This window comes from Aethalodelphis obliquidens, unplaced genomic scaffold, assembly GCF_003676395.1.
Source record: "Aethalodelphis obliquidens isolate GAN/ISIS:26980383/991018 unplaced genomic scaffold, ASM367639v1 scaffold25, whole genome shotgun sequence".
In the NCBI taxonomy this organism is placed as follows: domain Eukaryota; kingdom Metazoa; phylum Chordata; class Mammalia; order Artiodactyla; family Delphinidae; genus Aethalodelphis; species Aethalodelphis obliquidens.
This window is the reverse complement of record NW_020837969.1, coordinates 21,076,658-21,102,601: the sequence shown is the minus strand read 5'-3', so window position 1 is coordinate 21,102,601 and position 25,944 is coordinate 21,076,658. Positions and strand designations below refer to the sequence as shown.

General features: G+C 39.6%; 1 long non-coding RNA gene across 1 annotated transcript in view; it reads right to left on the bottom strand.

Annotated features, from left to right (window-relative positions):
- Window positions 1-234: 234 nt before the first annotated feature.
- Window positions 235-25,944, bottom strand: part of LOC113628806 (uncharacterized) — a 199,566-nt gene continuing 173,856 nt past the window's right edge. The window contains exons 5-6 of the long non-coding RNA XR_003436252.1: window positions 7,658-7,766; window positions 235-884 (exon numbers count right to left, since the gene is read on the bottom strand). This is a non-coding gene — a long non-coding RNA (uncharacterized LOC113628806). The remainder of the gene's footprint in view (window positions 885-7,657; window positions 7,767-25,944) is intronic.

The following is a 25,944-nucleotide window of genomic DNA, read 5'->3' as shown; positions in this document are numbered from 1 at the left end:
TTTCTTCTAAAAAGGCTTTGTTTTTCTAAAAACACATATAAGACTATTCTGATGGTTTTAAGGACATCAGTGCCTCCGTGCTAGATATTGAAGCTCTGAGTTGGTACATTTAAAAGGTAATGAGAGATCAATTAGACCTCAAGAAAGCTGGAGAGAAAAAGTTAATGAGTCAGAGAGAAAGAAAGAAAGAAAGAGAGAGAGAGAGAGAGAGAGAGAATGCTAGCTGCCCTAAAACTGATCTTCCTCTTCTACAATAATAAAAGCCTTGACATTGAGCTGAGGTACCTGACCACCTAGAATACAGCCTTCCTTTCTCGAGTTGCCCAGCAGCTAAAGGAGGCCATCTAACTAAATTCTGGCCAATGCGATGGAAGAAGCAGCTCTAAATGTTCTTTGCAGAGCATGTTCCTCAGTCCAGAGCAAGCCCCTTCTTCCAGCCCTTCCTCAATCCAGCTGCCTGGACAAGGAACTTGGTGCCAAGGGCAACATGCTAGGAATGACAGAGTAACAAGATATATAGAAGGAACCTTGCACGATGCAGCCAAGTGTCTATCTCTGGACTATTACGTGAGAGAGAAATACATTCCTATCCTGTTTATGCCACTGTTAATTTGAGTTTCTAGTTTATTTCATGGAGCCAACCATATTTGAAGCAGAGATGGGTTTTCAATGAAGTGAGTGGAGCATAAACTTCAGAAACCCTCCCTTGTCTGGGATTATTCCAAGGCGGGAGGAAGAAACTTGGCCTTGTGTTCCCATGGTCATTTTGTAGTCTTTCCCTTAAAGGGTTCCCCCGAATTGCATAGGCCCCATGACCTGAATTCATACCTCATGCTCAGTAATTCAATGAAGCTTTTCAGGTGTACCTCTTCTGGTAAGCGAACCTGAAATACAGAACGGCAAGTAAATACGTCAGAGCTCTCTCCTGCATGAGCTACACTCTAACGTACTTGGTGAGATTTAAGAATATTTAAGAATATCACAGTCTATTGTTTCTCAAAGTATATATTCTTAGATAATAATGACTGTTGTAAGAAAAAGGAGTTTTATGATCAAATAATTTGGGGAAATGCAGTATTAGCTAAAACGTTTGTGAATATGTGAACTTATATTAAAGTTCTCTCAGAGGATTTCATTTGCAAGTGTGAATACGGAATCTCCCTAAGAGAATGCTGTGTTTTTTAAACTCATTGGATTACTAAACCCCCCTATTAAGGAGTTGTTCACGGGCTAGTTTTCTGAGGAGCACAATTTAGAAATACCCACCAGGTCTCAGCTGAAAATATTTGTAGACTATCTCTTAGGACAAAGTCTGTGATTTTTTTCTTCCTTATCTTATTTTTTTAAGTTGCTCCCTGTCTGGAGTTTGTTGCCCAGTAAGCGTGAATTCCAACAATATTGCCGTTTTTAGATTTACACTGGCACATCGCTCAAGTCTCCAACAAAAGCTAGGAGTATTATGTACAAAGTATTAGGTCACCTGTGCGGGAAAGGGTGTGACCTCAAGGGAACTGGGGTCCCACTGAGGTTTTATCTCCCACGAGGAGGTTTTTTGATAGTGAGGTATGGAAAGCTACAATCACGATTGAGAAGTGGTTCTACATAAAATCCCTTCTGTTTTTGCCTTGTGTCAATGTTTGTAGAAATGTCCCAGCTCATTTGTGGGAGTTAGATTTTCCTTATAGGGAAATAATTAGTCTCCAGGCTTCTTGCCTTGAACTGAAATTTAAGTGTTCACACTTGTATTTGTCTTCTCAGGTTTCTGTATCAGAATTCCACAAACTGGGTGGCTCAAAACAACTCTCTTCTAGTTCTGGAGTCTAGAAGTCTGAAATCAAGGTGTCAACAGGGCCATGCTTCCTCTGAGACTCTGGGTAGAATCCTTCCTTGCCTCCTCCTGGCGTTTGATGGTGGCTGTCGGTCCTTGGTGTTCCTGGGCTTACAGCTGCATCACTTCAATCCCTGTCTCTGTCTTCACATGGTTTTTCTCTTTTTACAGAAAGTAGAATATCAACATATCTTTTGGAAGGATAAGGCTCAACCCATAACACCGCCAAAGAACCTGTAATTATCTTTTGGGCAGCACACTGTCATAGTGGACAGAGCTCTGAGTTAGGAGGGAGAAGCTCTGAGTTGGTGTTGGGCAAATGTCTAGCCTGCATTTCCATATACATAACCAAGGATAACAATACACTCCTTGATTTCCCTCTAAGGATTGTGACAAAGATCTAGAAAAGTGCTTTGTGGCCTTTCAATGATAATAGAAGTGCTGTTGCTGTCTTTAAAGGGCGACATGGCCGGTGTGGGCAACTGACATTTAGTATATCATCTCATACCTAACTTTAGGCGATCATTTTGACTTCTACCGCATATAGCTCCTTAGTAGATAATAATTTTTTTTTTTTTTTTTTTTTTGCTATCCTTGCATTGTCACCTAAGTGATGTCAGGTGGTGAGGGGAATCCTTGCAAGTGCAGCCAGCTCACAAATTGAATATGAAGCACTGAGTAATGGAAAAATGCCCATATTGCTTTAATAACAATTCTTTGTGTTTTAACTCAAGGTAAATGACTGAAAAATGCCAGTGGAAGACTTTTTTAAGACTAGATGTTAATTGGTATATACAAATTTCCTCAGCATCCATTGTATATAAACTACTACTCTTAAATTTGATGCAATAATAATGAAACAGTAGAGCTGTGGTTCATAAACTGATGTCCTGGGTCTCTAGAGGCACTGCAGGTAGTAATAGGGATTTGCATGCAAGTTCTAATTTTGCAGAAGTCCCTAAAATCATATTTTCATTTAGTTAGCACAACATACTAAAATGTTCTTCTTTTTTCTTTGGATTGAATTTATTACATAATTTTGATTATACTGGTTATCTCAGGCTGGGTAGACGTTCTCTTTGGCAACTATATACCTTTTTAAACAAATAAAAATGAATTATTTATGATGACATAGTTAAGATCATTTAAAAATCAAACTGGAGTAAATGTGGTTCAGGCATCCAAAAATGGAGCCAGGTGGCCATCGCGGATTTGGTTTCAGACATGTTTCTGCATTACTAAGAAGCTGAATTGTCTGAACTGTATCAAACTCATGGACACCACCAGCCATTTTCACAACAGTATCTCTAGCAGCTGCCAACCTTATGGTCTCAAGGTCTCCCCTTATAACTATGCAACCATTTCAGACCCCAGTCAATCCTTACTTAACAAGCACCCTTACTTCTTGCCAGCTCCAATCCTAATTCTTGACAAACATCTTATGTAACTTTGCGGTTTAGGCTGTTTATTATTTACGTCGACATTTATAATGTGTAATTTTTTGGTATACAGAATCTTAAAAAACGTGAGAATAGAGGGAGATTGAGATTTTAAGAAGAGATTCTTACTAGTTAAAATGTTGACAAAAGGGTAGCTTTAAAAGGTATGTACTGATCATATGACCCCCTTTTAATGAACATAGACAAAACAAGACAGTCTCCCAAATACTTTGTTCTATTTCTGCTTAAAACCATTACTTGACTTAAATGCATTTTAACTATGACCTTCTAGAATTTCCTGAACAATTTTCCGCTGTTTAAAACGTAGTTGGCTGATTGATTCCTTTCACATTTCAGAAATGTCCTGTGTCATTTTAATGATTATGTGGAGTGTGTGTTCCCAGCACTATAAGTATATGGAGCCAAAACACTAGAGAGAATAATTTATATATTTAGGCAAAACCTCAAAGAGGGCAGAATGCTTTTATGATATAAGGCTTAAAGTAAGACAAAGCCTGGGAGGGCAGAATCACCATTCCTGGAAGATCTCAAACCCCGATTCAGAATACTCTACACAAGGAGACTATGATGTTCTAGTACATTTATTGAAGCAGTCTGCCCTGTTTTATGGTGTGATAATCCCACATGATTTCCCACACTGTCCTCGAATCCTGAGAAAATCAATAGAAACTGCATCCCTGACTCTTCTTAGCTGGTTTCTATCGCTTTCCCTAAACTTGAATTTAATATGATCTTATATATCATACATTTTTTTTCTTAGAGTCGAATAGGTCCTTATAACAAAGTATTTTTCACTCCCTGGGAAAGATGTTCCCAAGGGCCAGGGTATGTTTTCCCTTTTATCCAGAGACTCAACAATAAGCAGCTCCTCATCTTTACTTTTTCCAATAACTTGTCTTAAAATCAGTTCATTTCCTTTAAAGGAGGGGATATCACATGACATTCCCTGGTGGAGGGCATATGCAGTGAGAAAAACCACTTCCCTAAGTGATTCTTTTTAAATGTACACCTTTTTATAAGGTATAACATACATACATACTAGCATTAAGGGTTCAGCTCAATGACATTTTATGTAGTGAACCCACTTTTGGGGCCACAACTAGAAAGAGAAATCAAAGTTTGTCAGCACCCCAGAAGTCCCTCTAAGGCCACCTCCAAGTCACTCCCAACCCTACTCTACCCCAGAAAATAAACAGTTTTCTGACTTCTATCACCATAGATTACTTTGTCTGATTTCAGACAGTATACACTCATTTGTACCTGGCTTAGCATTCTGTTTGTTGAGTCTGCTGAAGCAGTGATTGGTTCATTTTTATTGCTGACTCATACTCTGTGGTATGAAAAGGTAATCATTTATTTTTCCATTCTGTCTTGGATGGACCTTTGCATTGTTTCTGACATTTAACTCTTTAAGAATACTGCTGCAATAAAAATTGTTGTGCATGTCTTTTGGAGAACACATGTACATATTTCTGTGGATATACATCAAGAAGTGTAGCTCCTAGGTCAACAACAGTGGTGGGCTGGAGCAGTCTTGTACCGGCTTATAAGAGCCCACAGTTAAATCTTTAGGAAATTTGCAATCCAGTTGGTAAACATAATTAAAAATTGTTATATAAACTTACAATTAAATAAATTATTTAAAAAATAATAAATACTCAAAACCTTTCATATCCTTATTTTTCTTTTACTACATTTTGCTATTATTTGTTCTCTCAATATTATTTGCATTTCTGGTGTCTATATGGTAGAAATATAACGGTGTGCTACTATGTATCTCTTCTCAAATCTGCATTCAAGAGCATCATGTAAGTAGCATTACACTGGTTTTGGGGGTAGTAAATATACCATGGACATTGGCAATTACTAAAAATCGGGACTTGACTTAGTGTTTTCTTTATCATCAAGACTTACAAAGATGGAGAAAATATTAATAATGCAGATTAAGTGTAAATGTGTATCGTACTGGTAGCCATTACATTGTAAGTAGCATAAAAAATTGAGAAAATATTTTTGAATATTTGAAAACTATTATTCAATTCAGCAAACAATCGTTCCTGTTATCAACAAGTGAGTGAAGTTCCCAAACACGTCTTTTGGGTTCACTTTTGTCTTACCTGTGAATATAAACAAAAATATCAATCAACATTTATGTTGGAAATCCACTTGGAGAATGTTAAATATTCATCAGAAAACCACTGGTCAGAAGGTATAATTATGTTCAGTTTTAGTAGAAAAGGCCAAACAGTTTTCTGATTTATACTCCCATCAGCAATACATGAGAGTTTCACTTGCTCCTCATGTACACTAATATTTTGTTGCAAGTATTTTTTTTTCTTTTAATTCCAGTCATTCTGATTCATCTGAAATCACGTTGTTTTTATTTGCATTTCCTAATGATATTGAGCATCTTGTCAATGTTAATTAGCCAAATCCCTTTAGGAAGTGTCTATTTTTATACCTTTTGTGCATTTTCCTGTTGAGTTGGCTGTGTTTTTCTTATTGCTTTGCATAAGTTCCTTATATAGTCTTTGTCAGATATACATCTTATATCTGATGTCTTATATGACCATTTGTAGTATGACTTTTCCTTCCCTTAATGGTACTTTTTAGATCTTAATTTTAATGTAGTCCCATTTATCGATCTTTCCCTCTATGGTTTTGGTGTATCATTAAAAAAAATATTTGCCTACACCAAGGTCATGAAAATACTCTCTTAGGTTACCTTCTAAAAGCTTTATTGTTCTTTCATGTTTAGATCTATAGTGTCCCTGGAGTTGATTTTTGTAGGTGGTGTAAGATGAGGATTTAAATTATTTCTTTTCTACAAAGGTATCCAAATTCTGTCTGATTTTTCCATATGGATACCCATATGCCATTTGTTCAAAATACCATCTTACCCTTTTGCAGTGTAGAATAACTGGTCATAAACTGAACAACTGTACATGTGTATGTCTCTTTCGGACTCTGTTCTGTTCCATTGGTTTATTTGCCTTTCCATGTACGAAGACCACAGCGTTTAAAATAAGTCAAGATATAAGGTTGTGTTAAGTCCTGTAACTTTGTTTTTCCTCAAGATTGTCTTGCTTACCCTTGGCTCTTTAATTGTCATAAAAATTTAGGGTTAGCTATTTCTCAACTTGAGATAGGGATCAAAGGAGAGGGGATATCACATACATAATATGTTGGTGTATACATTGTGTGAAGAAGTCTCTTCTGATTTTGATGATGCATTAGGTTTGTGAGCTACATCATTAGAATGACTTGGGCAGCAAATAATAGAAAACGTCACACCAACTGGTTTAAATGTTAAAGAACTTTGTTGTCTCACTTAACAAGAATCTATTCAAGGGAATATGGCTCCATTCGTGGCATAATCAGTATCTCTAGGTCAACTTCTGTATGATTCTGCCTTCCTTGTGTTCTGGTTTTATCTTCAGGCTAAGAGATGTCCATAAGCAACAATGGCCAAAGAAAGGAGCAGTTTCTTCTTCGTGTCTTTCTCAGGACAAAAAGTCCCCCAACCAGAATTCCCCTCTTGCCTCATTGGCCAGAATTATATCCCATGTCTTTGCCTAAATCAGTTACTAGTTAAGAGAATGGGACCACCATGACTGACTTAGATAGACCTCAGACTAGGCTTATTTCTCATTAGGTACATGTTCTTGCTGAAGTGGGTGTCTATCTGAACAAAAACAGAGTGGAGAAAGTAGTGGTAGGTAAGCATATAATAATTTCTGCTACAATTTCCCTTCAGTTACTCAATATCCAAACACATTCTATTTCTTCTATCTTCACTTCCAAAGATAATCATTACTGTGTAAATTAACGTAATTGCTTTCTTAGATGAAAATAACCCAGTGTATTTTTCAGTTAATATGTCCAGCTCTTACCAGATTCTTCACTTCCCAGAAGGACCAGAATTCTATAAATCCTCTGACCCTCCAGTACCTCTCTGTAGCCATCTCTATGCAAATGTAAACAGCAAATCTCACTGCAGTTAGCTGGGCATTTTGAAATTCTCTTTGTCTCTCTCCATTTGACATCTGCACTGACCCAAGGTCCCTTATGTCAGTAGAGCTGGGCATCATTGAGCCCTTTAAGCACATTTTCCTGACTCTTTCCAAGGCATGGACATTCAATGATTATGAAAGTTTCATTATTGCTGCTCAGTTTCTGCTTATACATGAGATCTCTTATGATTCCAGTTAATAAAAGATATCATGGCAGAACAGGAATAACAAAAGCATTTTATCACAGGATTGAGCCTTCGATCTTGAGAGACAATGCTTCCCTATTTGACTAATCACCACAGGAAACCGGAAAAACCGAACCTGGAAGAGGCCTCCAAGAAACCAGAAATACTCACTGGGCCTCGAGAGGACTGAGCAGATGCTGTGCTGACCCTGTGATTTTGATCAACAGGTACAAGCAATGTCATGCTCTGATCTCATCCCAGCAACTCTGCTCCGGACTTGCTGAGAGAGAGGAAAAGAAGGGGTAAAGAGAAGCTCAGGAACTGTCTGAAAGTCACGTGCTTACTCAGCCCCATTTCCTGTACATCGTCCTCTGAATCATAGATTGATGAGGGCCAGGTACTGGAGAATATGGTAAACAGGAAGGGAGATTTATAGCTAACACACAAACTTCATACATACCCCGTCAGCTGAGTTCAATGTCATTAATTTCAGTTGAATTTGATTACAATTTATTGAGTTACTCCAAAGCAGATAGATCCGTGTCTAAGCATCTTATTTGTAGTGACAATTTTTTTTTTTTTTTTTTTGCGGTATGTGGGCCTCTCACTGTTGTGGCCTCTCCCGTTGCGGAGCACAGGCTCCGGACGCGCAGGCCCAGCAGCCATGGCTCACGGGCCCAGCCGCTCCGCAGCATGTGGGATCCTCCCGGACCGGGGCGCCAACTCGCGTCCCCCACATCGGCAGGCAGACCCTCAACCACCGCGCCACCAGGGAAGCCCTAGTGACATATTTTTAACTGTTGGTACAACTTCTGGGAAAGTCATGTAACCAGTCTGAGTCTCGAGACTAGGAATAACTAATAGCTATTCAGGACAGTTGGTTAATAGTAACTGATGCAGTATACATGACACCTGGCACACGGTAGTCAATCAGTGCTAGGTGATGTTGACTCTGTCTTCCTGATTACTGATAAGGATGGTGCATGCATGACAACAATAAAACAAAGAGCTCTGGCAGACTCAGTTCTCATAGCCACAAACGGTGTTAAGTACAAGAAAAAAAATTCGGAACCTCTCCAAGTAACTGACAGCACAATGCGACATAATGGAAAACAACCGCCAAGTGAAATCACAAATCATGCAAAAAATGCTCTGACAAAAGTGATCGTGAGGGAACTGCTCAAAGAATACACATATCTATTGATAACATTTGTTAGGTCGGTATAAAATATGCTAGTTGTACTTCTAACGGAAGGATCATGTGAGTTGGATCACAGGAATGTATATCAATTGCGCTCTGAAAACACTGCCATCGCACTGCACTAGTACTTAGTGTTATTTCCAATAGACCCCAACCAACCATGAGTGTTAGCACCATAGATCAACCTTCCCAGGACCTGATGGTCTCTGGATTAACCACACTCTAAGTTTTGAGCTGAGAGAACAAACACAATACAAAGAGCTAAAAGCAACCATAAATCTTTCTGGGTCAGCAAACTTGATATCAGTGCTATTCAGGCCCCCTCTTCAAAATTTTGTTTTTATTGAGATAAAATTCACCTAACACATTTTGAGCATTTGAAAGTACACAATTCAATGGCTTTTAGTATATTCACAACATTGTACAGCCATCACCACCGCCACACTCCAGAATATTCCATCATCCTCCAAAAGAAACCTCTCTTTTAAAGTGAACCTACCTTTGGAGGGGAAATCTATAAAGTCCAGCATTTATATATTTTCAGATTTCTTTTCTTTTCTTTAATTATTATTACTTTTTTGGCCGTGCTGTGCAGCTTGTGGGATCTTAGTTCCCCAGCCAGGGATGGAACCCAGGCACTCAGCAGTGAAAGTGCAGAGTCTTAACCACTGGACCGCCAGGGAATTCCCTCAGATTTCTTTTAATTCCAAAATACAATAAAAACTTTAATGTACTAGGGAAAAGGGGTCACTTGAAACAGGGAGAGAGAAATACTCTAGCATATTGTAAGTATCAATAATCCATTATTCCTGCTTCCAATGATTTCTGCCTCCTTGTAGCCACACCCTGTGTGATTTTCTCCCACATCCTATCAGGATTGGTCCAAGAGGCCAATCGAATACTGCAGAAGTGATGCTATGTCGTTTCCAAGGTAGGTTATAAAAGACATCGCGGTTTTGCCTTGCTCTACCTCTCAGATCTCTCTCTCCGGGGGAAGCCAGCTGCCATGTCACGAAGACGCTCAAGCAGCCTATAGAGCAGCTCACCTATCAGGGAACTGAAGCCTCCTGCCAACAGCCATGGCAGGCAGCCACCCTGGAAGCAGGTCATCCGGCCCTGTCAAGCCTTCAGATGACTGCAGTCCTGACCAACACCTTGAATAGAGCCTCCGGAGAGACCCTGAGCCAGAAACATCCAACTCAGTTGCTTCTGGATTCCTGAGCCTTAGAAACTACGTGTGATCATAAAGGTTTGTGGTTTTACACTGCTAAGTTTTGAGGTAACTTGTTAATGGAGTAACAGATAACTACTATAGCGGTGTTAGTGTAATGATTCAGCAAAGCTGCCAGCAGGAGAAGACGAAGTACGTGTGAAACGCGTGGAAATACAATCAATGCACAAACCCTTTAACTGGCACTCAGCTTAGGCAGGTCGGACTGCAACTTCCTTTAAGGAGTCCTTTCCCTGCCACCAGGTGCCCTGTTGCAACCTTTTTCCCCAATCAAAAATAGTCCTTGTTCAAATAAAACCTAACTCATACAGAAATCAACAGAGAGTCCCACATGGTGTGATTTTTTTCTGGACTCCATTTATGCCTAGAGATGGAGGACTTTTATCCCCTCAATCTCTGTTAGGACGGAGCTGAGAGAAGGCTGAAATAAGTACTTTCCAGAAGGGCCTTCCAATTTTTCCGTGTCTATTTTTACTGGATTTTTTTTTTGAAAGAGGTAAAACAAACAAAATGAAACAATTTAAAGTAAATGCAAATAAAATGGCAAACCACTTTAGAATAACTAGGGGGTCAAGGAAGAGAAGTTTGAAAATGTTAAATCAGGTATTAATACCTTCATCATTTAAAAATTTTCTGGAAAACGACTGGTTTCTCCTCCCCTGCTTAAAAATTTACTCAGACCCTCTATTCTTTTGAGTTGTGTAAACCACTCTACAGTGTTTTGTCTTGGAACCAAAATATGTTCATATAATTAAAACCTCCAGGTTGTTCAGATCTTGTTGAACCTTCTTTGCTTTGCTAACTCCTAGTAAAGTAAATGAACCTTTAGAGTTTGGGCCACGGACTTCAGCCATGTTTGACTAGAGGTTTTTGCCTGACACCCTTGTCAACAAGTTACCAGAGGTGGGGTTAATTTTCTCTTTGCAGGAATGTGACCCAGAAATGTGTTTAATGATCCTGGGTTCTGGTTTTCTTGGATTCGCAGTGGCTCTTAGACTGCAACTCTGAGAATAAGTCAGATGACGTCCAGTTATCAGCAGTTGGGAACCCAAATAAGCTCATCTCCTGTTTCATCAAATAAAAACATGACATAGAGGCATTTTGTTAATTGGGTGAGAAGGTTCAGACATTGGGTCCATGGGCCCACTGGTTTTTAAAACAGGCCAAAAAAGGTAATTAAGACACTGCTTTGGGCTCTCAGAATCAGGTGTTTAGACAAAAACGATAAGGTCTTTGAGCCAGACCCCTTATCTGCATCCTTCTCGTTTATTTCTATTGGTCTTTTTGGACTGTCCTTTGTTGGTGAGCTTACTTATTAACTAAAAAAATTTTTTGTTGCTTATACTTTGACTATTTCAATGATAAAGAGAAGTCCAGAAACAATATAATGGAAATCTGTGTATGCAACATCAAGATCGAACAAATGTTAAAATTTAGATTCTGTTTTTTGGAGAAAGAACATATTTTAGACCGAGTCAAGACTCTACCCCTGTGGTGGACAGGCCGTGGGGTTATACCCAGTGACCCACACTCTTGTATAGGCCCCTCCCCAGAACCTGTGACTTGTTTCTAATTAATAGAATGTGGCAAAGATGATGAGATGTCCCTCTCTCGACCAGGTTATGCTATATGGCAAAGGCTAAGGGATTTTGTAGATGTGATTAAAATCCCTCATCAGTGGACTTCAAGTTTACTGAAAGGGAGATTACCCTGTTTGGGCCTCACCTAATGAGGGGGTGCCTTAAAAGGGGATCTGGGGATCAGAGACTTGTAAAGACAAAGAACCTCTCTCTTTATCGCTGGCTTTGAAAAAACAAGTTTCCGTGAATTCCACAGCTGCAAGAAATTGAATTACGCCAATAACCAGACGGAGCTTGGAAGCAGGTTCTTTTCTAGTTGAGCTTCTAATGAGAACACGGTCTGGCTGACACTTTGATTTAAACCTTGGCGAGACCCTGCTCAGAGACCCCAGCAAAAAGCCTTGCCTGGACTTCTAACCTACAGAGACTGTAAGACAGTAAGTGGGTGTTAGTTTAAGCCATTAACCTTGTGGTGATTGTTATTCAGAGATAAAAAACTAACACAAGCGCTGATCTCATTCCTCTACCTCCTTCCCCATAGGTAACCACACGAAATGGTATTCAGCTTTACTAGAAGGAAAGGAGCTACAAATTTAAACTATGAGGTGCTATTTCATACTCTCTGAGTTGACAAAAATCAAAATGCCTGACAACCCCAAATGTTGGAGTCATAGGAAGCTTCATACACTGGAAATGCAAATGAAAATTGGTAGAGCCATTTCAGAGAGAAATTTTATGATGCTTATGGGACATAAATTAACTTTTAACAGGTTTTCATACTTTTTACTACATATATTTTGCATAGGTTTTAATGCATATTATCCATAAAGAATATTTGCTATTTTTGTGTGTTTTAAATTTTACATAAGTAGCATACTTTTGCAACTTGATTTTTTAATTCCGTATTATGTCATCAAGATTCATCTACTTTTATACATATATTCTTTTTAATTCAGTAAAATATTCTGTTATATTACAATACCACAGCTTATCCATTCCTCAAACTATACTGGGGCAAACACACCTGTATTCATCTTAGGAACAGTTTCCCTAGAGAATACACCTAAAAGTGAACATTTTAAGTAAAGCTGAGCGTCACTTCGTATGTTTTTGGTCATTCTGGTTTCTTCTTTGCTAAATGCCTGTTTGTGTTTTTTTTTTTTTTTTTTTGCGTTACGCGGACCTCTCACTGCTGTGGCCTCTCCCGTTGCGGAGCACAGGCTCCGGACGCGCAGGCTCAGCGGCCACGGCTCACGGGCCTAGCCGCTCCGTGGCATGTGGGATCTTCCCGGACCGGGGCACGAACCCATGTCCCTGCATCGGCAGGCGGACTCTCAACCACTGCGCCACCAGGGAAGCCCCTGTTCGTGTTTTTTACCCATTCTCCTGCAGGGTAGTTACTAGTTCCCTTGTTGACTTATAGGACATGTCTGTATATTCTGGCTCTCAATCGTTCACCAGTTATTTGCATTACAGATGTCTTATTAATTTATTCCCTTTCAAAAATATATTTACAGTGAACCTTGGTTTTCTCAACAGCAAAATGTGGATTATACCATGTAACTCACAGATAAATGAGATGATATGCATGCAAGTTTTGGTTCCAGTGGCACGGACACTTTATGTTCAGTAAATGTGAGTTTCCTCAATCTCCCCTTTAAGGAACTTGTGAATCTAGGAATAAGGCAGTGCCTAAGAGAATGCACTGGAGTTGCACTGAGGTCTTGTTGAATCCCAGTGTCACCACTTGCTAGCCTTGTGATCTTGGACCACACTGCTTTAAGCTGTCTAAGCCTCAGTTTGCTCATGTGTAAAATACAGATCATAATGCTTGCTTTATAAAACCATTGCAGAAATAAAGTTCTATCTTGCACACTGCCTATAACACAGTGAGCCTTCCAAACAACAGTAACTGCTATTATTATTATCATTATTGTTAGGGAAGATGAGAATTACACAGAAATAACAAACATGCGCTAGAATATGAAAAAGGCTCTCTATGAAAGACACTAGCTAACTGGTATCAGAAGGCAGAGGTGAAGAAGAGATTACACCTAGCCGGGGGTTGACGGAAATTCAGGGAACGTTTCACAGTGGAAATGTCATTTAAATGCAGCTGGGAAGAAGGGTGGGTGGGATATAAATAGTCAAACTCGAGGAGAAAGAAAATTTTGCAAATAAAATAAAAAAATGCGGGGGTATTAAGCAAAAAAGCCAAACAAACTCCCTAGTATTCCAGTTGTGTAGAAGTGTGGGATAATGTGAGAGGTGCTGTCAACATCCTGGAAAGGAATGTTAAGACCAGATCAATGGAAGCTCTTCGATGGCTTAGGACTTTGAAGTTAGATGGTGATAAATGAACATTTAATCTTTGAAGACATCAAAGTACATTGTGCACGAAATAGATCCCATTCCCTAAAAAGGCCCCCTCTGTGTAACTACGGAGTGCTCTGGGCTATGGGATCACACTTGTCACGCAGGTGTCAGTCACACAGGTGTCAGTGAGTGAGTGCCCAGAGGTGGCAGTGGGGAGAACTGGGGATGGTGCCTGTGACTGAGGTAAAGGAACCCAGCAGGTATGTTAGTGGAAACAGGCACTGGGTCAGTGGTCTATGGAATCCAGCTTGGAGCTGCTCGATTATTCCCATCAAGCATACTAGGAATCAACAAGGTACGAATGTTTTCTCTCTTAGATGGGATCAGTTCCTAAAGAGGGCCCAGAAAAGGCAAAGTACACAGCCTTTTCACAGGCATTCCTTACGGGTCCAGATAAGTTTCATGCACATTAAAACAAAAAATGTGGGTGAAACACATTTACCTTCAGAAAGTTTTGTTTTGGACAGAATGTGCACCATTTATTTTCCATTTAAATGATAGAATTTGGTTGTATCAAAATATATTGGAATTACAGTGATCTTTGTCTCTTGTGTTTTATCTAGATTTTTTTTTTCCAGTTTACTATCACATGATCATTAACTGTAAAAGATGTTTTGGTCTTATTTACATGAGGAATCTAAAGTAGTCAAACTCAAAGGAGCAGAGGGTAGAATGGTGGTTGCCGGGCACCAGGGGGTGGGGGGAGACAGAAAAGGGGGGGTATTAGGCGAAAAGTACAAAGTTTTAATTATATAAGATGAATACATCTTAGAGACCTACTGTACAGCATAGAGCCTACAGTTAAAAATACTGTACTATATATTAAAAATTTTGCTAAGAGGGCAGATGTTATGTTAAATGTTCTATCATACAGAAAAAAGCAATACGTACAGAGGGTGGAAGGAAACTTTTGGAGGTGATGGATATGTTTATGACACAAATTGTAGTGATGGCTTCACTGGTATATACTTATCTCCAAACTCATCAAGTTGTATATATTAAATATGTATAGATTTTTGTATGTCAATCATACCTTCATAAAGTGGTTTAAAAATGCTTTTTTCTTATATTATTGTTTTCTTAACAACTGAACATTCCAAAACCTATTTATTTATTCATAAGACAACTGACTTTCAAAAGATAACTAAATACAGCTGCAAAACTCTACACATTCAAATTATGAGTCTCAGGTTAGAACCATTTCTATTTTTTTTTTTAAGCAAGTTCTAGGCTTCAGTGTGGTGAATGATTTTTTTTTCAACCAGAAAATGATGAGTAATTCTGCTAGCAAAACCATTAGGGAATCATGCCACAAGAAATGTTTATCTCTTCACCTCCATCACCCATCAGAAAAAAATCCAAAGACATTTCTAAAGGAAAGATGGAGAGCGTTTACAATGAAGCTACCATATTGCTGTTCTTCTTGGTCTAAAACAATTCTGCTGGTGTTGACTGCCCAGAGGGCCTAGATGGAGCTGAAATGATCTTTGTGAGACCAGCAATTTTTCTTCATTTTCTGCCAGGACTTTTGTAGCATCTGGCAAGAAGTAAGTAAACAGCAGGTGTGTTTACCATTATCCATTTATTTTTGAGAGCCATTTCTTAAGCATTTCAATCTTTCCTCTCATTCTAACCTAACTGGTAGAGAGCATGAGAAGCGTTCTGAAACAAGGTTATTGCAATAAAAGTTTATTTATCTGGGACTTTATAAACACAATAATTAATTAATCTGAATAGCCCATTCTCATTTAAGCCAGAAAATAAAGAAGTATGAAACTTACAAGCTAATAGCTAGCTTTTAGTTCTTTATCTCAAAAGACTTTTTAGCTGGATGTTTTGTGAAAAAGTTATCTCTCTTTTACAAAAAGGGAAATGGGTCTCTGAGAAGTTACTTGCCTTCTAATAGTATAAATGGGATGGTGGTTCTAAGCAGAGACACAAGTCTTATGACTCTTCATCATGTATATTTGTTGTCTGTCAAATCATGATTTGCAAATGACACTTGAAATGCTATTTTTCATCAAAGGGTTTTATCTCTGTTAATAAATTAATTGAGGCAATTTTTAATATTCCTATCAATTTGCTGTCATTTTCCCCAAGCAGCTGCTCCAGATGGCGCCCTGGAGACCGGGACACAGCGTATTAAATGTTTTTAGGATCTAATGCCATCTCTAATAATACTTTCTTCTAGATAACACGGCCAACCTTTTTATTCCTAACACCATCTAATTAACCAAGAAGGGAACTGCCAGCAGGAGAATTCCCACTTTTCCCTTCAGAATTAGGGCTCTCTTTACACAGACTTCAGTACCTGCAAAAAAAGCTTGGGGAAAAACACAGCCCACACTAGTCAGCAATTTGGGCTTGTTGGTAAAGAAAACATACACTTCTCAACAGTTTCATTTAGAATTAAACTCAAATTATGTTTAAAGGCATTGTTTTGAAGGTAGCGACAAGCTGAATCACTGATATCTTAGGATAAGGTTCCAGGAGGTATAAAGTAAACATTTAGGTCTGGACACTTTCCTCTCATGTTCTGCTTTGTGTTTTGTTTTGTTTTGCCCTCCTTTGGTCCAAGTCCTAAGAATTCAGTTGAGCACAGAACTCTTTTTAAAAGAGTAAGTCTCTGCTCAGATGTGGTTAATAGGCTCATCCCTGCTGTCATTCCCCGGAGCTTGCGGAACTGAGATGGCCGATGTGGGCGCGCCATGGGCAGAGTTGCAGAAAGTCTTCTTAGATCGCCTTATGCGAAACTTCTCTAGTACTACTTTCTCTTCTTCCCATGAAATTCAACACTATTAACATCATGCCCTTAAAAAACGGAAAAGAGGCTCGTGGATGGGCATCGTCAACAGAGAAGGAACTGGAATCATTGTTCCTCCCTCGTCTCCCATCCTTGGCCTTGGGCGGCGCACTCTCACTGCTGGCAGAAGGAGCTTGTGACAGATGGGATGTTAATAACCACTCTTGGAACATGGCTTGGCTGTGTTGGGGCCCTGCTTTCAGTTTCTTGGCTGCTTTCGGCAGAAGAAGTCTTCGGGACTGAGATGAGCGTAGAAGCATCATGTGAATGAGGAAGGTATGCGCTGCGACAGCCTTAGTCTGTGACCCGAGATAAGACCTTTTACAGACTTTCTCCTTCCCCCATCCATATCTCTAATGTAATTTAAACAGTCCAACCTAAAAGATGAAACAATCCTTATGGGATTAAATAAAAATTCTCATTTGGATGCAAACGTCCTGTCTCTCCAATCACCCTTCTCTCTGTGTCTTCTCCAAAGATGGTGCTGTTGGTGTCGGGTGGTAGGGGGCGCCGCAAGACTTCTTGAGTTTGAGGGGGAAGGGGTACTCTGGTCTTATGTTGAATTTGGAGTGTGATCTGGCAACATCTTCTGGCCTCTGGCGTGATGTTGCTTGATCAGCTGCTTCCAAACTTGCTGTCTGGGGCCCAGGAACTCATGGGTCTGTGTTTTGGACAACGTGTCCAGGCGGCACTAGTCAACTATCACAACTCTCACAGGTGGGCTCAGCTTCTCTGAATCCTCCACTGCCTGCTGACTCCTGAGCCTCCCTTTTGTCTTCCATGTGGTCCACGCTTAGCCTCTGTTGGGTCACCCTGCCTTATCCTAGCAGCCCCACGGCAGGTCCATTGGCCCTCGACATGGGAAGGAGAGAAGCCCGGGAAGCTACACTTCAAGCCATTTTTCTCTACCTGACCACATGGTACCTTCAGGTTTACTTGGATGGACTGTTCCCGGTCTGATATGTGACCCAAACAAGCAACAAGACAAGAGCCCATGCACTCAGTTTATATAGCAACTTTCCGAGGGAAGAACCAGGACACATCTATCTGGCCATCTCACTCCCCTCTCCCTTTTTCTCAACTCCTCACGTCCTTTACATAATCATCTCAGGGCTGGAAAAGGGCAGGCTTTTCCCCTCCTCTTCTGCTCTGTCTGCCCCTTCATAAAACTCTAAGCTGAAGAAAAAGATAAACGAATTTAGCTAATCCTTTCTTATGGCAAAAGCCTTGCCTGAAAAGCCTTTGTTTTGCTTCATTTAAGCTAGCTTCTAATGTTTTTTTTAAAGCTCTAAGTGTTTTAGTTCGTTTAGAGTAAATCATAGTTTAAATGACAGAGGCAGAACACTGTCGTTTTGCTGTTGTCACTCGTTTTGTTTTGTGCTCCATTTACAGAACATCTCCATCTCCCACCCTCCTCCCTACCTGAGTGTCCTTAGGAACAAGGCCATGTGTTAGGAAAGTCAAAAGTAAAAAAGCACATACATAATTGTTAAATTATTCCCCGCATGACATTTATATCACCCCAATCTTCAGAGAAATATAGCAGAATAGGTTTAGATTTTGATGCTATTCTCTAGAGGAGGAAACTCAGCTTCACCAAAAACAGATTTCAAACTGAATCAGACTGGCTCCAAAGACCAACCTTCTTTCCTTGGTACCACGCTGCCTTCGACGAATAGCTGGAAGTTTAGATACAGATCAAGAGCCAAGAGTGGAGGTCAGGAAAGAACCATGCAAATGGCACCATCCACACCGACTAAAAGTGCGGGGACAGAGCAGAAACGAATGTGGCTCTCGTCACCACTGTGCCAGGCGATCTTGGGAGCCTGACGGTTCAAGTAAATTCCGGGCCATTCAGTAGAAGACCTGATTGCTTGTTTAATAATAAAAACAGAATCAACAGATGACTTCATTAAAATGGGTTCATTAAATGAGGCTTTGAGGCTCATTCTCTGAATTCTTGATGTCATCTGGGAAGCCCAGAAATCGTTCCATAATCTCGTTCGGGGGGAGGAAGGATAGATTCTGCTCTTTTGACTTCCATATCCCAGGCTGTCTACCAAGTCTCTGCTACTCAGGTAAACGTCCTACGATTTGAGTTGAGAGAATTTAAAGATTAATGGGATATTATCTTGGTAACTAAATGATTCATTTCAAGTCTGCTTCATTTAAACTTACAAACACACGGCTGTGGCAGAGTTTACTCCATGCACATTTCATTTCCCCTCTTATTTTCATTGATTTTATAAAGAACGGTCATGAATGAACAAGAAAGCTAGAAGAAGAATGAGCTCCCATCCGTAGGCAGGGAGAGGAGGGCATCTCTGTGTGAGCGCGACCTCAGTGGGGGCATTAGAACGTGAGTGGGGTAGGAAGGACACCCTTGTGGGAAGGTGGCCTGGCATGGGGTGTCAGAGCCAGATTGGGTAAGAAGGGTGTCTGTGCAGGGGGTGGGGGCAGCCTGGGGAGTCTGAGCCCTAAGAATACCAGGAGGGCGTCTTCCAGCAGGGACCTGAGGGTGTTGGAGCCCAGGTGTGGTGAGGAAAGCGTCCACATGGAGGAGATGTTCATGACAGCACTCAGAGACTGTTTACATACTGGGGAATCAATCAAATAAGTAAATACGTTAAGGGTAACGGGAGACAGATTTCTCACCGTCACAGGAGGGAGAGAACTGAACAAGCCCAGTGCTGTTGGATTGCAACTGGAAGTATCAGTGTGAACATTTGGTTTTTCAATATACAGAGAGGCAGATAAAGAAATATAAATAGATTTAAATATACACAGAAACCTACATATGTTGCCTGGCTGTCCACTGACAGGACCGGGGTGAAGTGATGCCCCAATTACCGTGAGCTAAACACCTAGTACTCAGATCTGGTTTTCTCAACAACATTCTCCACAAAAAGGATGTCAAAAGGACACAGGACCAGCTTGACGGGGCTCCCACTGGCCATGTCCGGGACAATCTGTGCTTCAAAATAAATAATCCTACTAGTAGATTATAACCTATTGAATGAACTAGAAAACTATGAGTCATACTGATATAAATAAATAAGTAAATTGCACATTTCATAAAGAATGGGGTATTTCTTCTTGAAGTATCTTTGCACAAAATACTCATTAATTACAAGGAGAAAAAGAGTCACCTTGCATTGGGGAGGTCTGGCAGACGACACCTCAGTCAAGTGATCAAAGCAAGTATCACCAATAACGGGACAAACGGAAATGATGTCCCCCTGATCAAATGTGGTGAGGAGACTATAGCATCAAAATTGAGCTGTTCTTTCCAAAGATGCAAAACCTGAATCTAATCATGAGGACGCAACAGATAATCCTCAACTGAGGAATATTTTACAAGGTAACTTAACTTCAGAAGTGAACATGAACATGTTCAAGTGGTCATGAACATCAAGGAAGTCTGAGGAATAGTTTCAGAGTGAAGGAAAATGAAGAGACCCCCATGTGGTTCTGAACCAGATCCACTGGCCATTAAGGACATTATTGGGACTATTAGCGAGATAGGGGTGTGAGGCTCCGATGGTAACTATGTATCGATGTCAATTTCCTGATTTTAGTGGCCGTCCTGTGGTTCTGTAGGAGGATGTCCTTGTTTGTAGGAAATGCACCCTAAAGTGTCCTGCCATTATGGGGTGTCGGGTTGGTGACTCAGTCTCAATGATTCAGAAAAAAGGTCTTTGTGCTGTACTGACACCTTTCATGTGAAAAACAAATCTTTAAATAACATATTAGAAAATAAGTAAATATGTAAATAAATTAAAACTTTTTTTGGATATTTAACATAGACTTTAGACCCTGGCATATTTATTTCTATAGCTATCATAGGTGATTAGACAAAGGTGTCTAGTCTGATTTGAAGCAGAAAAATGTAGCTAGTACGAAGCTTTATGCCCAGTTTCTCTAAATTATTATTACTCCTATTATCATTATTACTGTTCAATTTAAAGTAATTGCAAACGTATGGAAAAGTTGTAAGAACAGTGCAAAGAACTTCCATAAACCTTTAAAGTTCACCTAGATTCAACATTTGTTAACATTTTATATTTGGTTTTTCACCTCTTTCTTTTTTCTGAACTATCTGTTAAGTTGCAGACATCATGCCCCTTTCCCCTTAAACGTTTCTGCCTCTGTCTCTTAAGAATAAGGGTATTCTTTTACATACTGTAGTATAATGATCAAATTCAGGAAATGTAGCACTGACACAATATTTTAATTTTGTCCCTATTTTAATTTTGTCAGTCATCCCAATAATTTCCTTATTTCTTAATGCAGGATCCAATCCAGGTTCGGATATCATATTTAGTAGTCATGTCCCTTTCATCCGGAACAGCCTCTCATGATATTGAGAGTTGCTTTAGAAAGTATCTCTCCATGTGGGTAAGGTGTTTTTCTCTGGATTAGTTTTCTTTTGCCCCCTCCCTTTTCTCTGCCAGGTTTTCCCACCTGTTAGAGGTAGCTCTTCTCCTACCTTCTTGAGTTCCACCAAATCCCAGAAATAGACACCTGTTTTGATGGGCAGATGGTTCACAACATAAGCTTTTTCTAATTTTTAAAAAATCTGCTGGATGAACCATGGATCACTCCCTGAGGAGTTTCAATCATTTAGAGTTATGTAAGGAGCACAAATGGATTTGTTGAAAAGAACTAAATTCACAGTTGGAATGAACTATTTACCATCGACTAAAGGCCTAAGAATAACTCTATACAGCAAGATACAAATCATGGACTCACAAACCATCATATCCCCAGTGTGAGACTGGCGTTGGTTACCAACTGCATCTTTCTAAAGCATCTATAAACCTCTTAGCTTAGAGGAATGAGGGTACTGTTTCTGTTCTGAGTGCGTTTTCATCGTGCTGGCTCCATGTTGAGCTCTGCACTGGTTCCTTTCCTAATAACAGTGCACTGCTGTGTTGTAAGGAGACTTGTAAGTACATAAAGTGAAAAGGTAGACAACTAATTGTAAGGAAAGATAAAACAACCTGAGACCAAAGAAGGTATTAAGTGCAGGGAAGGCAGGGTGGGGTGGGTAGAAAGCATGGGTAGAAGGATTATGCTAAGTATAGAAACAGAATAGAATGTGCTAATTATGTAACAAAACATCTACCTCATTTAGCAGTATCATAACCTCAAGGTTCTCACAGTTACAGTATTTTCATCTCTGCCAATATGGGTAAATGTTAGCTTATAAACTGTGGACATGGTAATGTACAATTTAAGAATATGGAGAACATGCGTCCAGCTGGAAGAATGGTGCCGTTATCATGTGCATATTTCCCCTAGATTTTTGGATAAATTATACTATGTAAAAGCTAAGCAATAGTAATACACCTATCCTTCTACTAAAACAACTCCCAGCTTGCCAAATGGAAAGGTTGGTTATAAATGTTTAAACGTGCATTTAACGAGTTAACATTATTTGCTAATATTTTAGAAGTACTTGCCTTAGAATAAGCCTATTTTGTTTTAATCTGTTTCAGATGCAAAACACAAGACTTCATAGATATTAGCTGGGCCTGCTTCCCTTTAACTGACAAGTCTGTGCTGCCACCTGGTGTTCTCTAAGTGCCCCAAACTTTTAGACAAATGAGTTTGGTATTTCCTGCTGCCTGCTGGACATTATACAGGGATGTGTCTCCTCACTGCAGCCTCTTCATGTCTCACTGTAGACGCCTCATCTTCTCATCCCTAACTTTCCTACTGTTCCCAACACTTGGCATGATGCTGACATACACAGTGCCTGACACATCAATGCCTATTAGATGAATGAATGAATGAACGATGCTTGTTATCCAGTCTAGAAAATGTGAAGCCATTTTTAATTCTCTTTTTTTCCCCATCAGATGGTCAAAACTGTTGACCCACTGCCACCCCTTAGTTCAAATCTTTGTGTTTGGACTAATCCTCACTTATGTGTCTCTTCTTCTAACTGAAACTTCCCCTCTTCTTTCTGCCAGAATCTTACTTTTCTTGAATGTCTTCAGCCCGTGCTTTCTGTACTAGAGATGTACGAATAGGGTAGTCAAGAGGATAAGGCTTTAGAATCAGTAGATATGGGTCCGAATTCCAATTTTGTCCCTTACAAACTGAGTAAATTAAACACATTAACCTCCTTAAGCCTCAGTTACTTCATCTGCAAAATGGGAGTAATAATCAGTTGTTCCATTCATATATGTAGACGCATGTGAAGTGAGGCAGAGCAAGAATATTATTTTTAAAGATTACTTCCATTTGAGTCATTGGTCAAGGTAGAAGAATATTTCTTAAAGAAAGAACTGCTCTTTTGTTTAGAAAATATCTTGATGTATCTTTGGGTCTGAAAGGCAAACCTACATTTCTCATTCCCCTCCCCCACATGTCTAGATAATGCAAAAGAACTGAATTCAAAGAGCTGATTTTTCTCTGCTGAATAAAGTATTTGAAACCAGTTACCTCTAGTCAGTCCAGGAAAGAGGGCATGAGGTTGAGGTGGCTGAAATCTGGAAAGAAGGAGGGGTAAGTGGAAGAGGACTTTGGAGGAAAGAGAAACTGTTAGATATAAAATATTCAATCTTAGATTGTTTTCTATGCTGTTCCGTATTTAATGTCCTTTATTTTTTCCCTCTAACTTTCAGAAAAGTTTATTGCTACAATGCATTGTAGGAGTGATGTTTTAACGGATGAGGAAGAAGGGAAGAGTTTCATGAGTGGGATCAAGAGGGCAGAAAGAGGATCAGCGTACGCGTGGATGGCTGGGAGGGGCATGCTTCAGACTCAGTCCAGGAGGAGGAATCTGGGGAGAGGAGGCAGGAGGATGGAACACCCGCCACCTACTCTCCCTCCCTTGAGACACACTCAGAAAGCCCCCCCAAGAAAAGGGAACCCTGCTACACTGCTGGTGGGAATGTAAATTCGTGCAGCCACTATGGAGAACAGTATGGAGGTTCCTTTAAAAACTAAAAATAGAGCTACCATATGATCCAGCAATCCCACTTCTGGCCCATTTATCCAGAAAAGAGGAAAACTCTAATTCAGAAAGATACACGCACCACAATGTTCACAGCAGCTCTAGTCACAATAGCCAAGACATGGAAGTAACATTTATTCCATCAACCTATGAATGGATAAAAAAAGATGTGGTATATATACACAATGGAATATTACTCAGCCATAAAAAAGAATGAAATAATGCCATTTGCAGCAACATGGACGGACCTAGAAATTATCATACTAAGTGAAGTAAGTAAGACAGAGAAAGACAAATAACATATGGTATCACTTATTTGTGGGATCTAAAAAAATGATGCAAACGAACTTATCTACAAAACAGAAGCAGAATCACAGACATAGAAAACAAATTTATGGTTACCAAAGGGGAAAATGGGGGAGGAATAAATTAGGAGTTTGGGATTAACAGACACACACTACTATATATAAAATATATAAAGAACAAGTATTTACTATATAGCACAGGGAACTACATTCAATATCTTGTAATAACCTATAATGGAAAAGAATCTGCAAAAGAATACATATATATGTGTATATATGTATATATGTGTGTATATATATATATAAAACTGAACCAGTGTGCTATACACCTGAACCAGTGTGTTATACACCTGAAACTAACACAACACTGTAAATCAACTACACTTCAATAAGAAAAGTCCACCCCCCAAATATTGTGGAATGTGTCAGACTCTGCACATTATGAGGAATAGAGGCTCCAGGCATTTTATTTCAATATTAAAGAAAACAGGCCCACAGAAAGCCAAAGGATGTGGGAGCATCTGAGTTACATTTGAAAATCACTTCACATGATGTCTAGGAGAAAGTAAGCACTCAAACAGTGAATGGTAAGAATAACAATTAGGTTATTGCTGAGCCATTATCATTACCATTTATTCAGGAGTGAATCTTGTATGTGGGTGTCGTATTCTATCTCTTAAAGTGTTGAAATGAATTTCTGATTATCTCTTGTGCACACTGGTATTTTATCTTCACATGCATTTCTCTCTAATACAGTGTAAACTCTGGAGACTGGGGGCCATAGCTAAGTCTTCTATATATGCCACAAAGCTCCTAGTCTGGTATCTTGTACAGAGCAAACTCTCAAAATGTTTTTTGATTGAGCTGTCTGGTATGTGGCGCTAACTTTGCATTTAGGCATTCCGTTGATAACTAGCAACAACCTGGACGATTTAACCTTTAGATGTTCTCTGAATCTCAGCTCCCTCCCCTGCCAAACCTTTAAGGAAGGGCTCCCCGAACGGACAAATAGATGATTTTAGATAATATTTTTTGTCATTCTTCAAAATGCAGACTGTGCTTGGGATTTTAAGTTATTGGCATGATTGCCTCACATTTGAAAATGAGGATCACTGTGGAAATGTTAGTCCAACAAGGAAGCTACCCAAGGAAGTCCATGAGCAAAAGGACTTCATTATACAGCAGCTCTGTGCAGCGGTCCTGTAAATCAGGCTCCGGCTGCCCTGCTGGTGTGAGGGCCCAGTGAGTTTATTCATGTGGGTGAGGCTGAAACAGCTATCACAGAACCCATTGTTTTCTGCGATCTGTGCTCCTGAGAAGATGCATCTTTGACTTACAGCTGAAGTCATCATCTGTGACACTGCTTACTTACCAGATGGAGCTGAGGATGGGGCATTCTTTGCCCCCAAAGAATCATAACCCTCCGAAGTAGGGGTCAGAAGCATGGGAAGGGGTGGGGAGAGAAGCATGGGGCTTTGAAATCTCTTGCCTCTGGGATGCCTCAGAATCATTCACTATTCAATAAAGCCTACAGTTTAGAACCTCTCAACTTACACTCATTTTCTTATCATTGAACAACATTTATCATTATAAAAAATTAACGCTATAGATAAGACTGGAAGAGAAATAGTTACTGCATCTAGGCATAGAGAAAAAATGAAGGAAAAAACCCCAAAGCATTGTTTCCTAGATTACTAAAATCACAGATCTATTTTTTACTGAAGTACAGTTGACTTATAATATTATATTAGTTTCAAGTATACAACATAGTAGTTCAATATTTTAATAGATTACTCTCCATACAGAGTTATTATAAAATATTGTCTATATTCCCCAGGCCATATACAAATCACATATTTTTAAAATGTGAATTTAGAAGGCCTGGATTAAATATTTTTAAATTGCAAAAAGTATAATTTATGACATAACATATGTAGATTAAGGTCCAACATACATTTCCTGTATTTGCTGAATGCATAGTATGTGCTCACAGGC